Source organism: Triticum urartu, chromosome 3 (genome assembly GCF_003073215.2).
Source record: "Triticum urartu cultivar G1812 chromosome 3, Tu2.1, whole genome shotgun sequence".
NCBI lineage: Eukaryota > Viridiplantae > Streptophyta > Magnoliopsida > Poales > Poaceae > Triticum > Triticum urartu.
The window spans coordinates 127,988,849-128,000,696 of NC_053024.1; the positions used below are offsets into that span (position 1 = coordinate 127,988,849).

General features: G+C 43.8%; 1 pseudogene; it reads left to right on the forward strand.

Annotated features, from left to right (window-relative positions):
• Window positions 1-2,426: 2,426 nt before the first annotated feature.
• On the forward strand, window positions 2,427-11,617 carry LOC125546729 (annotated as a pseudogene).
• Window positions 11,618-11,848: the final 231 nt, after the last annotated feature.

Consider the following 11,848-nt stretch of genomic DNA (forward strand, 5'->3'; position numbering starts at 1 on the left):
AACCAGCCCACTAAGGGGCTGTGCCCCCCCTCACCTATTCCCACGTGACCAGGGGGTTTGGGGCGCCCCATCTAGGGTTCCCACCTCCTGGCTTGGGGGCCAAGTCACCCAAAGGGGAGATCCCATCTGCCCTGGCCGCCCCCCCCCCCCCCCCCCCCCCCCGAGGGGAAACCCTAGGGTGCCTCCCCTTGCCCTTGCCCCTATATATAGTGGAGGTTTTGGGGCTGCTCAACACACGAGTCTCTCTCTCCCAAGGCGCAGCCCTACCTCTCTCCCTCCTCGTCTCTCGTAGTGCTTGGCGAAGCCCTGCTGGAGTACCGCGCTCCTCCACCACCACCACGCCGTCGTGCTGCTACTGGACAGATTCTTCCCCAACCTCTCCCTCTCTCCTTGCTGGATCAAGGCATGTGAGACGTCATCGGGCTACACGTGTGTTGAACGCGGAGGCGCCATTGTTCGGCGCTTAGATCAGAATCGACCGCGATCTGAATCGCTACGAGTACGACTACCTCATCCGCGTTCTAGTAACGCTTCCGCTTAGCGATCTACAAGGGTATGTAGATGCACTCCCCTCCCCTCGTTGCTAGATTACTCCATAGATTGATCTTGGTGATGCGTAGAAAATTTTAAATTTCTGCTACGATCCCCAACACTATCCACCGGGTTAAAGACTATCTGTCGGCTTACAACTGTCCACCGGGTCTCACCAGCCGGGTTAGGATCTGAGATGACTTAAGGCTCAGGGTGGCTTATCCTTATGAGCCGGGTCTTGGTCGTGGGGAATATCCCCAACACTTCTCGTGCTAGACCCTGAAGAGAATTGTGAGAGTTCTTGAGAGAGATTTCATCCAAGCATACACCCATGTAAGTGCATCTAGTGTCCCTTAGTGATTTTGGTGTATTGAAGACTTATAGGTTAAGGGACTAATGTGTTTTTAAGTGTACACAGGTCTATAAGTCTATGAGGAGTTTGATATTTACAGAGAAAGTCGACCCCTAAAAATGAAGTTCTTCGATTGAAGACTTTGGATTTCTGAAGACTTTTTGAAGACTTAAAGTGAAGAAATTGGTGTGACCTTGAAGACATGGCATTCATTCGAGGGACATGAAGCGTGAATACTTTTGTTTTCGTAGTTTCATTTTTTCTTTCTTGAGTCATAGGAAACACCGTATTGTTAAAGGGGGTCGAGGAAATAATAAGGAAAATTTTCCATGTGATGCTCAACTCAAAATCCTACACCTACCAATCCCTTCGAGTGAAGCCATTGGAAATCTCATACAGTTCAGTCATATTCTTCAGTGACAGAGACAAAGTTCTTCTGGTCTCTGAGGAATTTGTTCAGACTGAGGAGTTAGGAATTTGCCAGTGCGGATTGCCTACACAGTGAGGGACATGATAGCCCTGAGGAATTTTATACTCAAATTTCCAACCGTTGCTGTGCCTTGTGCCAGCTGTCCCAAAATATCTACCCACCTAACGGTCATATCATTGAAGGGAATTTATGTCTTATCATGCCGAGCTACTCCCTAGGCTATAAATAGCCGCCCCCTACAACTAGTAGCTGGTTGGCTGCTCCGAGAAAAACTGACACTTGTCATTTGAGAGCATCCCATCCTCCGAGGACTTTGAGCGTAAATCATCAAGTGAGGAAAACCCAAACCCAAACACCTACAAACCCAAAGTGATTGAGCATCACTAAAGAGATTGATCCTGCGTGGATCCGATGCGACTGTGCTTCTTCCAGACGGTTAGGCGTCATTGTCTAGAGCATCCAAGAGGAATTGTGGATCGCCAAGTGACCAAGTCTGTGAAGGTTTGGAAGTCACCTAAAGACTTACCACGAGTGATTGGGCGAGGTCTGTGTGACCTTAGCTCAAGGAGAATACGGTGAGGACTGTGTGTCCTTAGGTTTAAATACCTAGCCGCTCCAACCAGACGTACAACTAACACAGCAGTTGGAACTGGTCTACCAAATCATTGTCTTCACCAAGCTTATTGGTTCTATTTCCTCAACTCTTCCATTTCCTCATAACTGTGTTGTGCACTTGTTCTTATCTGTGTTTGAAGACTTTGACTGAAGACTTTCTCAATTTCCTCAGTTCAATTTCTTCAGTCTGTTTGTCTTCATCTTGTGTTATCCTGTGTTTACGCTTTCTGTACTCTGTGCTCGTCTTCATTTCATCATGATGACCATGCTTGTGTTCTGTTATGTTTACTTTTGAGTACTTATTCCGCTGCAAGTAGTTCTTCGCTAAGGAATTTCCTCACTTGCAAATTCCTCAGTGAAGAATTCATAAAAATCGCCTATTCACCCTCCCCTCTAGTCGATATAACGCACTTTCAATTGGTATCAGAGCAAGGTACTCCCTTGTTCTGTGTGATTTTGGTTTAACCGCCTGGAGTTTTTGTTATGTCGACCATAGGAATGAAGACCGTGTCATGCCCCATCTTTGACGGTCACGAGTATCCAAGGTGGAAGGCCATGGTGAAGAAACATCTCATGGCGATGAACAGTGAACTATGGACCGTCACTGAGATTGGTCTTACCGATCTGTGCAAGATGGCAGAAGCTGATGACATTCGCAAGTTCACCCTTCACAACCTCACGGTGAAGGACGTCATCTGCTCCTGTCTGTCTCAAAATCAGTTCAGGAACATGATGCATCTCAATCACGCGAAGCTTATCTGGGACCATCTCTCTAAGGTCTATGAAGGTCATTGAACCCATCATGATCCTTGGTTTGAGGACTTCAACGAATCACTCAAAGAGATGACGTTCGAACCATAATCATCATCTTCTACACCATGCCTTATGGCAAAAGATGCAAAGGTAACTGAATGCTATCTATCTGAATCTAGTGATGATGAATCTGGTGATGAATTTGGACCCAGCTATGTCAAACTTGCTTCCCTTGCCACTAAACAACAAAGAGCTTTGGAAAAAGTTCAATACATGCTAAATAAGAGCGATGATATGTTGGGTGAAGAAATGGATCAGTCGAAAGCCTTGGCTGAGAGTCTTCAGAGACTTCAGTCTAGGTTTGACAACCTTCAAGGTCATCATAACACTCTCTTATCTGATCATGAGAAGCTTTCTTATGAATTTTTTTCTAAGAAAGCAAGATCTTGAAAAGCTAAGAGTGAGTTATGAAGATCTTCAGAAGGAGCAAGATTCATTACTTGCTCAACAAATCAGCGCTGCTCAGGAAGAATTTGTTCCTCCATGTTTAAAGTGCATTGAACGCGAATTTGCTAATTCTTCACCTGAATGTTCAAATACTTCTAATGCTACAAATTCTTCACCTGTCTCTGCTATCACTAATTCCTCATCTGAGAACATTGCTAGTATCACTGATGATGCAGGGCTGAAGGAATTGTACATGACAGACATGTACAAAAGCCTCAAAGGGCATCAAACTCTTTGTGATGTGCTTAAAAAGCAGATCCTCAACAGGAACCCTAGGAAAGAGGGTATTGTCTTTGAGAGGAAACTCAATGCTGATGGTACATATTGGAAGCCTGAGCAGTACCCCCAAACCTCATGGGTTGCTGCAAAGGGACCTCCAGTTGATCCATCCAATTTATCTGGCTTTGCATGTGAATCTCCTCATTCTGCTGATGAGTCAGTTGACTCCAACTATAAACTGTTCAAAAATCAGAATGGTGATGTATTTGTTAGATATGTTGGCACTAACTGCAGGAACGGTTCCCCTATGAAGAAAATCTGGGTTCCCAAAAGATGCCTTGAAAATCTTCAGGTGAATGTCATCATGACACCACCAGTGAAGAATAGGAACCCCAGATCAACTTCTTCATATGGACCAAATTCTTCATATGGATCCAAGTCCTCATACGGACCAAATTCCTCACGTGGATCAAATTCCTCAAAAGGATCAAAGTCCTCATATCAACATCATCGTGCTAACACCTCTGTTTTGCAGGGAAGAGCTAAGGGCTATGAATATGAGCATTATTCTTCCAACCATTATGTTCATAAGTCTTCAAAGAATTTCTCTGCTTATTCATATTCTTATCCTAACTCCTCTTATGTGAAATGAAATGGACTGGCTTCTATGCCACCTTTCTCGTATGGATCTCGCAGAGTGATGAACTCTTTGCCACCCCTTCAGATGTGGGTGGTGAAGAAAAAGAACTAATTTCTTCTACAGGGTCAGGTCTCCAGACGTGCATAAACGTTTGAAGAATTTGCTGGAGACCTGAGATTGCCTGAAGGGACGCAGGCTAATCATTGAAGAAATGAACTTTCATTTCTCACGTCCTCATATTGTTTTACCTGTTCTATTACTTGATGAAATTGATCTGATGAATTGTGATGTCATATTCTTCACTAATGAAGTATATGAGTTCGTAAGCTGCACTAATTCATCTGCAGGATGATCAACCCAAAGCCACTGAGTGGGTCCTCGATAGTGGATGTACAAATCACATGACCGGTGACAAGAATCTATTGATGGATGCTCCCTTATCTCCATTGCATCTGAAGCATATCATCTTCACAGACAAAGGAAAAAGCAAGGTATTAGGTCTAGGTAAGGTTGCGATCACAAGGGATCGACCCATGGACAAGGTCATGCTTGTCGAGTCCCTATGATACAACCTCATGTCTGTCTCAATGCTTTGTGATCTTGACATGGTTGTTGTCTTTGGCAAGTATCGTTGTGTTGTGGTCTTGGAAGCTGACAATTCCAAAGTCTTCGAAGGCTTTAGGAGAGGAGACTTGTATATTGTTGATTTCTCTACATGACCTCAACTAGCCGTATGCCTACTTGCAAAAGCTTCAGAAGGCTGGCTATGGCATCGACGACTTGGTCATGCAGGCATGAAGAATTTGCACACGCTTGCGAAGAAGGAGCATGTCATTGGCATTGAGAATGTCAAATTCCTCAAGGATCACTTGTGCGGAGCCTCTGAAGCTGGAAAGATGACCAAGGCCAAGCATCCAACGAAGACAATCATGACTACTACTCGACCATTTGAATTGCTTCACATGGATTTTTTTGGTCCTAATCATTATTCTTCAGTTTCAAATGATGCATCTCAATACGGCTTTGTCATTGTTGATGATTACTCTCGTTACACATGGGTACATATTGTCACTTACAAACATGAAGTGCAGGAAGTCTTCAAACGATTTTCTTTGAGGGCTTCAACCAACTTTGGTGTGAAGATCAAGCACATCAGAAGTGACAATGGAACTGAGTTCAAGAATTCTGGTCTTGATGACTATCTTGATGAACTCAGTATTACTCATGAGTTATTTGCTCCTTATACTCCTCAGCAAAATGGCGTCGTGGAGCACAAGAACAGGACTCTTGCTGAGATGTCTCACACCATGCTTGATGAATACAAGACGCCTCGGCGTTTCTGGATTGATGCAATTAATACCGCATGCCACATCATCAACAGGGTATATCTTCACAAATTCTTCAAGAAAACTGCTTATGAACTCCTCACTGACAAGAAACCCAATGTGAGTTATTTCAAAGTCTTCGGTGCTAAATGTTGGATTAGATATCCTCATTACAACTCAAAATTTTCACCGAAAGCACATGAAGATTTTATGCTTGGTTACGAAAAGGACTCACACACCTATAGAGTCTTCAACAACGTTCTTCACAAAATTGCTGAAACTGTAGATGTGCGGTTCGATGAAACTAATGGCTCGCAAAGAGAGAACCTACCTTCTGTGATAGATGAACCAGCACCTGAGGAAACTATCAAGTTCAAGGCTACTGAGGATGTCATTCCAAATGAATAATCTGCTGAAGAATTCATTACAGAACGCGAAGAACGTCGAGCTAATGCACCTGAAGAAAATGGTGCTGAAGAAAATGCTGATCAAATTCTTCGACGACAACCAGCTCATCCTCGCGTTGCAAATGAAGTGCAGATTGAGAAAATCATCGATGACATTGAAGCACCAGGTCCCATCACACGCTCAAGAGCTTCACATTTGTCTAACTTTTGTGGGCACTTTGCTTTTGTCTCTATCACATAGCATAGTAAGGTATATGAAGCATTTCTAGAGCCTGAGTGGATTCAAGCTATGCAAGAAGAATTACATCAGTTCGAGCTCAACAACGTCTGGGAACTGGTCAAACGTCCAAATCCTCACAAGCACAGTATCATTGGCACAAAGTGGATCTCCCGCAACAAGTAAGATGAAAATGGCCTTGTGGTGAGGAATAAGGCACGACTTGTAGCTCAAGGCTACACACAGGTTGAAGGAATTGATTTCAATGAAACTTTTGCACCTGTTGCTAGACTTGAGGCTTCGCATATTACTTGCTTATGCTAACCATCATGATATCACTCTATATCAAATGGATGTGAAAATTGCATTCCTCAATGGTAAGCTTGAGGAAGAAGTATATGTTGCTCAACCCCCAGGTTTTGAAGATCCAAAGCATCCTGACAAAGTCTTCAGACTCAATAAGGCCCTCTATGGCCTCAAGTAGGCCCCTCGGGCATGGTATGATACTTTGAAGGAATTCCTCATGAAGAAAGGCTTCAAACCTGGTTCACTTGACCCTACTCTTTTCACTAAATCATATGATGGTGGATTGTTTGTGTGCCAAATTTATGTTGATGATATTATCTTTGGCTGTACTGACCAACGTTAGAGTGATGAATTTGCCTATATGATGAGTGAAGAATATCAAATGTCTATGATGGGAGAATTGAAATTCTTCTTAGGTCTTCAAATTCGTCAACAACACAATGGCATATTCATATCTCAGGAGAAATACCTCAAGGACGTATTGAGGAAATTCGGCATGCAGGATTGCAAAGGGGTCAAAATTCCAATGCTCACAAATGCCCATCTATGCACTGATGAAAATGGTTTTGACTTTGATCAAAAGGTATATTGATCCATGATTGGTTCTCTATTGTACATATGTGCATCTAGGCCAAATATTATGCTTAGTGTTTGCATGTGTGCCCGATTTCAAGCTACACCGAAGGAATCACACCATAAGGTTGTGAAGCATATTCTTCAATATGTAGCTCACACACCAACACTTGGATTATGGTACCCCCAAGGGCTCGGCTTTTGATCTCATTGGATATTCAGAGTCTAACTATGCTAGCGATCGTGTGGACCGCAAGTCAACATCAGGCACATGCCATTTCCCTCGGACGATCTTTGGTCTGTTGGTCCTCGAAGAAACAGAACTCCGTGTCACTGTCTACTGCTGAAACTGAGCATATTACTGCTGGTTCTTGCTGTGCTCAATTACTATGGATGAAGCAAACTCTCAAGGACTACGACATCAACATGAAGAATGTGCCTCTCTAGTATGACAATGAGAGTTCAATCAAGATTGCTCACAACCCAGTTCAGCACTCGAAGACAATGCACATTCAAATTCGTCATCATTTTCTTCGTGATCATGTGTTGAAGGGCGACATTTCTATTGATCATGTGAAGACTAAAGAATAGCTAGCTGATATCTTCACAAAGCCCTTGGATGAGAAGAGATTTAGCAAGTTGGGGTGTGAGCTAAATATCTTAGAATCTTCGAATGTTCTTTGAAAAGGACACTCATCCTAACACTTATGCAAAATTGATGACTTAGATGTGCAACACAAGAAGAAACGTTTTTTGTTCAATCAATGAAGACTAACACTAAGTGTGAAGAAATTAATGAAGAATTTGATTCTCAGAGCCCTACGACAATTGTACGCGGTGTTTGAAATCATCATTCTTATACGATGGGTCACGCCACCACCAAAAGTTGAAAATCTTCAATTTGAGTTTTTCCTCAGTTTTGAAATTCCTCAGTTGTTCTTTTTCTTCAACTTTGCATTGTCTTCACCTTTTCCGTCGTTTTTCTTCATATATATATATATATATATATATATATAAGTTTATCTCCTCTACAACATTCACCTATTGCTAATTCTTCAAGTTGCCTTTTCTGCTAAGTGAATGTGATTGGACCCTTCCCCCTCTATGCTATACTCAACCCATTCTATTCACAAATTCTTCATGTGCGTTCTATTTGAAACTCGTTCAAAATCTTCACTGTGTCCTTGTCAGCTGAAGAATTTGCGAATAGAACTTTTTAACTTATCTTATCTAAATTTTCGTCTTTGCCGCTCAAACCGTTCCACATCCCATGATAATACATATCTATTCACCCACGATCTCACACGATCTCCACCTCTCAGTACGTGGGTGACACATGTCAAGCGAATGAGAATGGTCAGGGGCACGTTCGTCCAAATTCTTCGGGCGAACAATTTTTCACTCCTTCTATAAATACCCCCCTTCCTCACTTCTCTTTTACTCCGCTCAACCTCACTCCAGCTCGAGCTTCTCAAACCCTTGTGCCGCCGCTACTCCATCATCGCCGGTGAGGAAGAGCTTCACTGCCCCGACCTCGTTGCCGTCGTACTCGCGCCGGCTGCGGAATTCTTCACTCCGCCACCACCGTAGCTATCTTCCTCGGCCGAGTTAGGTCGTGGAAGATCTAAACTGACGAACTTCACATCTACTCTTCCCAGTTCGTCGTGTTCTTAGTTCAGGGTAATTAAAAGTTACTTTTACTACCCTCTTTGATTCAAATGTTTTCTACAAAATCTTCAAAGATGTTTTTCTTCAAATCCTCACACACTAAAACACCTCACATGTCATCTAATCTTGATTCGTTTCTCTAAGAAACATTTTTCTTCAAGATTCCTCAATTGTGTGGATTTTTGATCTTACAACTCTAGAACCTAAGACAAAGAACGCTTAGTGAAATTCTTCAAGACTCATGTGGTCAAATTCCTCAAACTTGTTCTTTTTGAAAACCTTCTGAGAACACATATGACCTCTCCAAATTCCTCGCAACTATACTCTGTTCACAGGTACACATGCCCGCTGTTGAATCACTAGGTTCTCATCAACTTAACTCATTTGCAGCGTTCCTCGAAGAAAAGTTGCATACATCTTCAGAGAATTCAATTGTCCAAATTCCTTAGCTAAAGAAAATGGCTGATGGAAAGAAGCCACAGAAAGGAGGAAAGAGGCCTGAGGTCAATACTGCCTTTGAGATCCCTGATGACATATACAAGGATTATTGCACTCCTGATGAGGCTAAGTTTGGCAAAGAGGACAAAAATCAGCGCAAGGGGCGCATTCAAAGAATAGAGAGGAGATGGGCAAGAGAGTGGAGGGAGTACATGTATGTTACTCCCAAGTACATGAAGAAGTTCGCTTTAAATCCTCCATGCCCAAGACCTTCGTTGGCACTTGGCCAAGTAGCAGATCCCACCAGCCTCAAGCGCGGTGAGGACTATCCTGACGAATGGGCCGAGTGCCAGGCCAAGTTATCCAAACAGGCAAGAGAAGCAGTGAGGAAATTCAATGAAGACTCTGCTACTGCTGCTGCCACTGCTGAGGCCTCTGCAAGCAAGCCAAAGAAGGCCATGGCAAAGAAGCCTACTCATAAGCCAAGTGCTTCACCCTCAATGCCCTCATGACCCAGTTCCTCAGCAATTCCCTCACGACCAGATTCTTCAAAGCCCTCACGGCCAATTCCTCAAGCTGCTCTAGCTCCTCCCAAGTCCTTAGATCCTCCGCCAAAGTCCTCAGCTGCTCCGTCCAAATCCTCTGCACCTGTGCATCTTGCCACATGCCAAAGGACAATGGGCATCTCTATTGCCTCAGGAGCTTCTGCTAGTTCCTCAGCTGCACCAAATTCTTCAACTGGACCGTCTCTGCTGAAGACAAAGGCCACTGCTGGACGAGGCTCTTGCCCAAGTCCTCACAAGAAGCAGCTCGCCTTCCAAGTGCCGTCTAATGAAGGCGAAACTGATGATGAGGAACTTGTCGAAATCATCAGAGACAGGCAACTCAAGGCTGCTAGAGCCAAAGGCACAAATGTGCCTCTTCTTTTGGATCCCAAGTTGACCCTCGATTACATTGATCTCTGGCACGAGGATCCAAATACTCCTATGCCTGATTTCAAACTCACTCCTATCCAATGTCATATGCTGACTGCCTTCATCCAAGAAGAAAAATGGAAATTTGAGAAGGCCAGGCAGCTCAAGAAAGCGCAGTACAGGAAGGAGCGCTTCTTGAAGAAAAACGTTGTCTCTACGACAACTGAAGAACTTGTCACTATTCAATATGAGATCAAGAAACCCAGTGATGAATTTGATGTATACCGTGCTGACTGGCTTGGAGCCAAAGTCAGGTTCGTGAATTTGACTGAGAAGTTCACTTCCAATGTTGTAGCCCCAACGCAAGAAGAAAATCCTTAGGCTGAGGCTTCAGCTCAGCCGACTGAAGAAAATGCCAGCACCACTGATGACTTTTAGGCTGCTGAAGAAACTCAAAGTACCAGGGCTGATGACTGCATTCCAGCTGCTGATGAAATTGCCAGGGCAACCTCTAGTGTTGCACATGAAGAAATTGCCAGGACAGCTGAAGTTTCAACCGGTGTGCCTGAAGAAAATGAACAAATCAGGGCAACTGCATCAGTTGTCTCTGAAGAAGTTCAACCAATTTCCTCTGCTCCTCCTGTGCCTACACCTACTCTGATCCTTCCATCTGCATCAGATGTGAAGAAGACCAAGGCTACAGAGTGTGCAACTGTGAAGAAAAGGAAGGCATCAACTTCATCAGATTCTTCAGCTTCGAAGAAGATGAAGCCCTTGACCAGCTCTTTTGCAAATCCAATTGATGCCATTCCAGTCTCATCCATGCCATCAAAGGACCTTGTTCCTTTTGATGAAGAATATGTGATTCCAAGTGAATCAGATGAAGAGATTCCTTCTGCTGCTTCGTTAGAGTAGTTGGGTGAAGAAATTGAAGTGGATGCAATCCCTTCAACCCCAATAGTTTCATCACCTATGCCTCAGTTCACTACTGAAGAGGCCTACGTTCAAGAAAAGTGTGAAGATGAAGATGTGGACATTGGTTGTACTACACCAGTGCTGAATGATGACTTTTGGGAAAATCAGCACCCCAACTCTCCTCTGTTCACACTGTTGCAACAAATTCCCCAGTCCCCAGTAACTACAGTTCAAATTGGATCTGATGAACCACATGCCACACCATCTATCCATGAAGATATTCCAGCCACTAGTGCTGAAGAAAATGTAAATGAAGAATTGAATACCCAGGCTGCCACTGAAGAAGAAGCTGAAATTCCTCAGCCCGTGGAACCCGAGATTGCGATTCCTGAGGTGGTGATGCAATTGACTGATACTCCTCAGCCCAAGCCAAAGGATCCATTCTCGAAGAAACAAAAATTCAAGGCTGAAGACTTCTTCGGCAAGTACGTGTTCTTCACTGATTATAATCCTTATGACTCTGCTCATCTTAGAAGGAAGCACTTCTGGACTGCCAGCCAAGCAAACTTTTATTCTTCACTGCTCTTCAACAAGGACAAAATCTTCGACCATGAGCATATTCCTCACGTCGACATGGAGTCCATGCCTTGTTTTACTCCAGTTCTCGGTGTGCTTCATGACGCAGGATTCCACAACTTTTGCACGGATATTTGCGATTGGAATGAAGAACTCATTCTTCAATTCTATGCAACCTTGCACATCATCGGCGATGCTGATGACATCAACACCTGGTGTTGGACTGGATGACCGAAAACACTCACTATAAGGTACCAGCCTCTGAATTACTTCACGCCCTGCCCATCAGTCCACCCATTGAAGGAGCTCGCTGCTTGTACCAAGAGCCTGAACTTGCTGCTCATTATATGCAAGTGCTTATGAAGCCTCTGAAGCCAGGTCAAGCCCCAAGGACCAAATTCCTCGTGAAGGAATTGTTGTATGTACCAAGAACCATCCATCGCATTCTAATGAAGACAATGA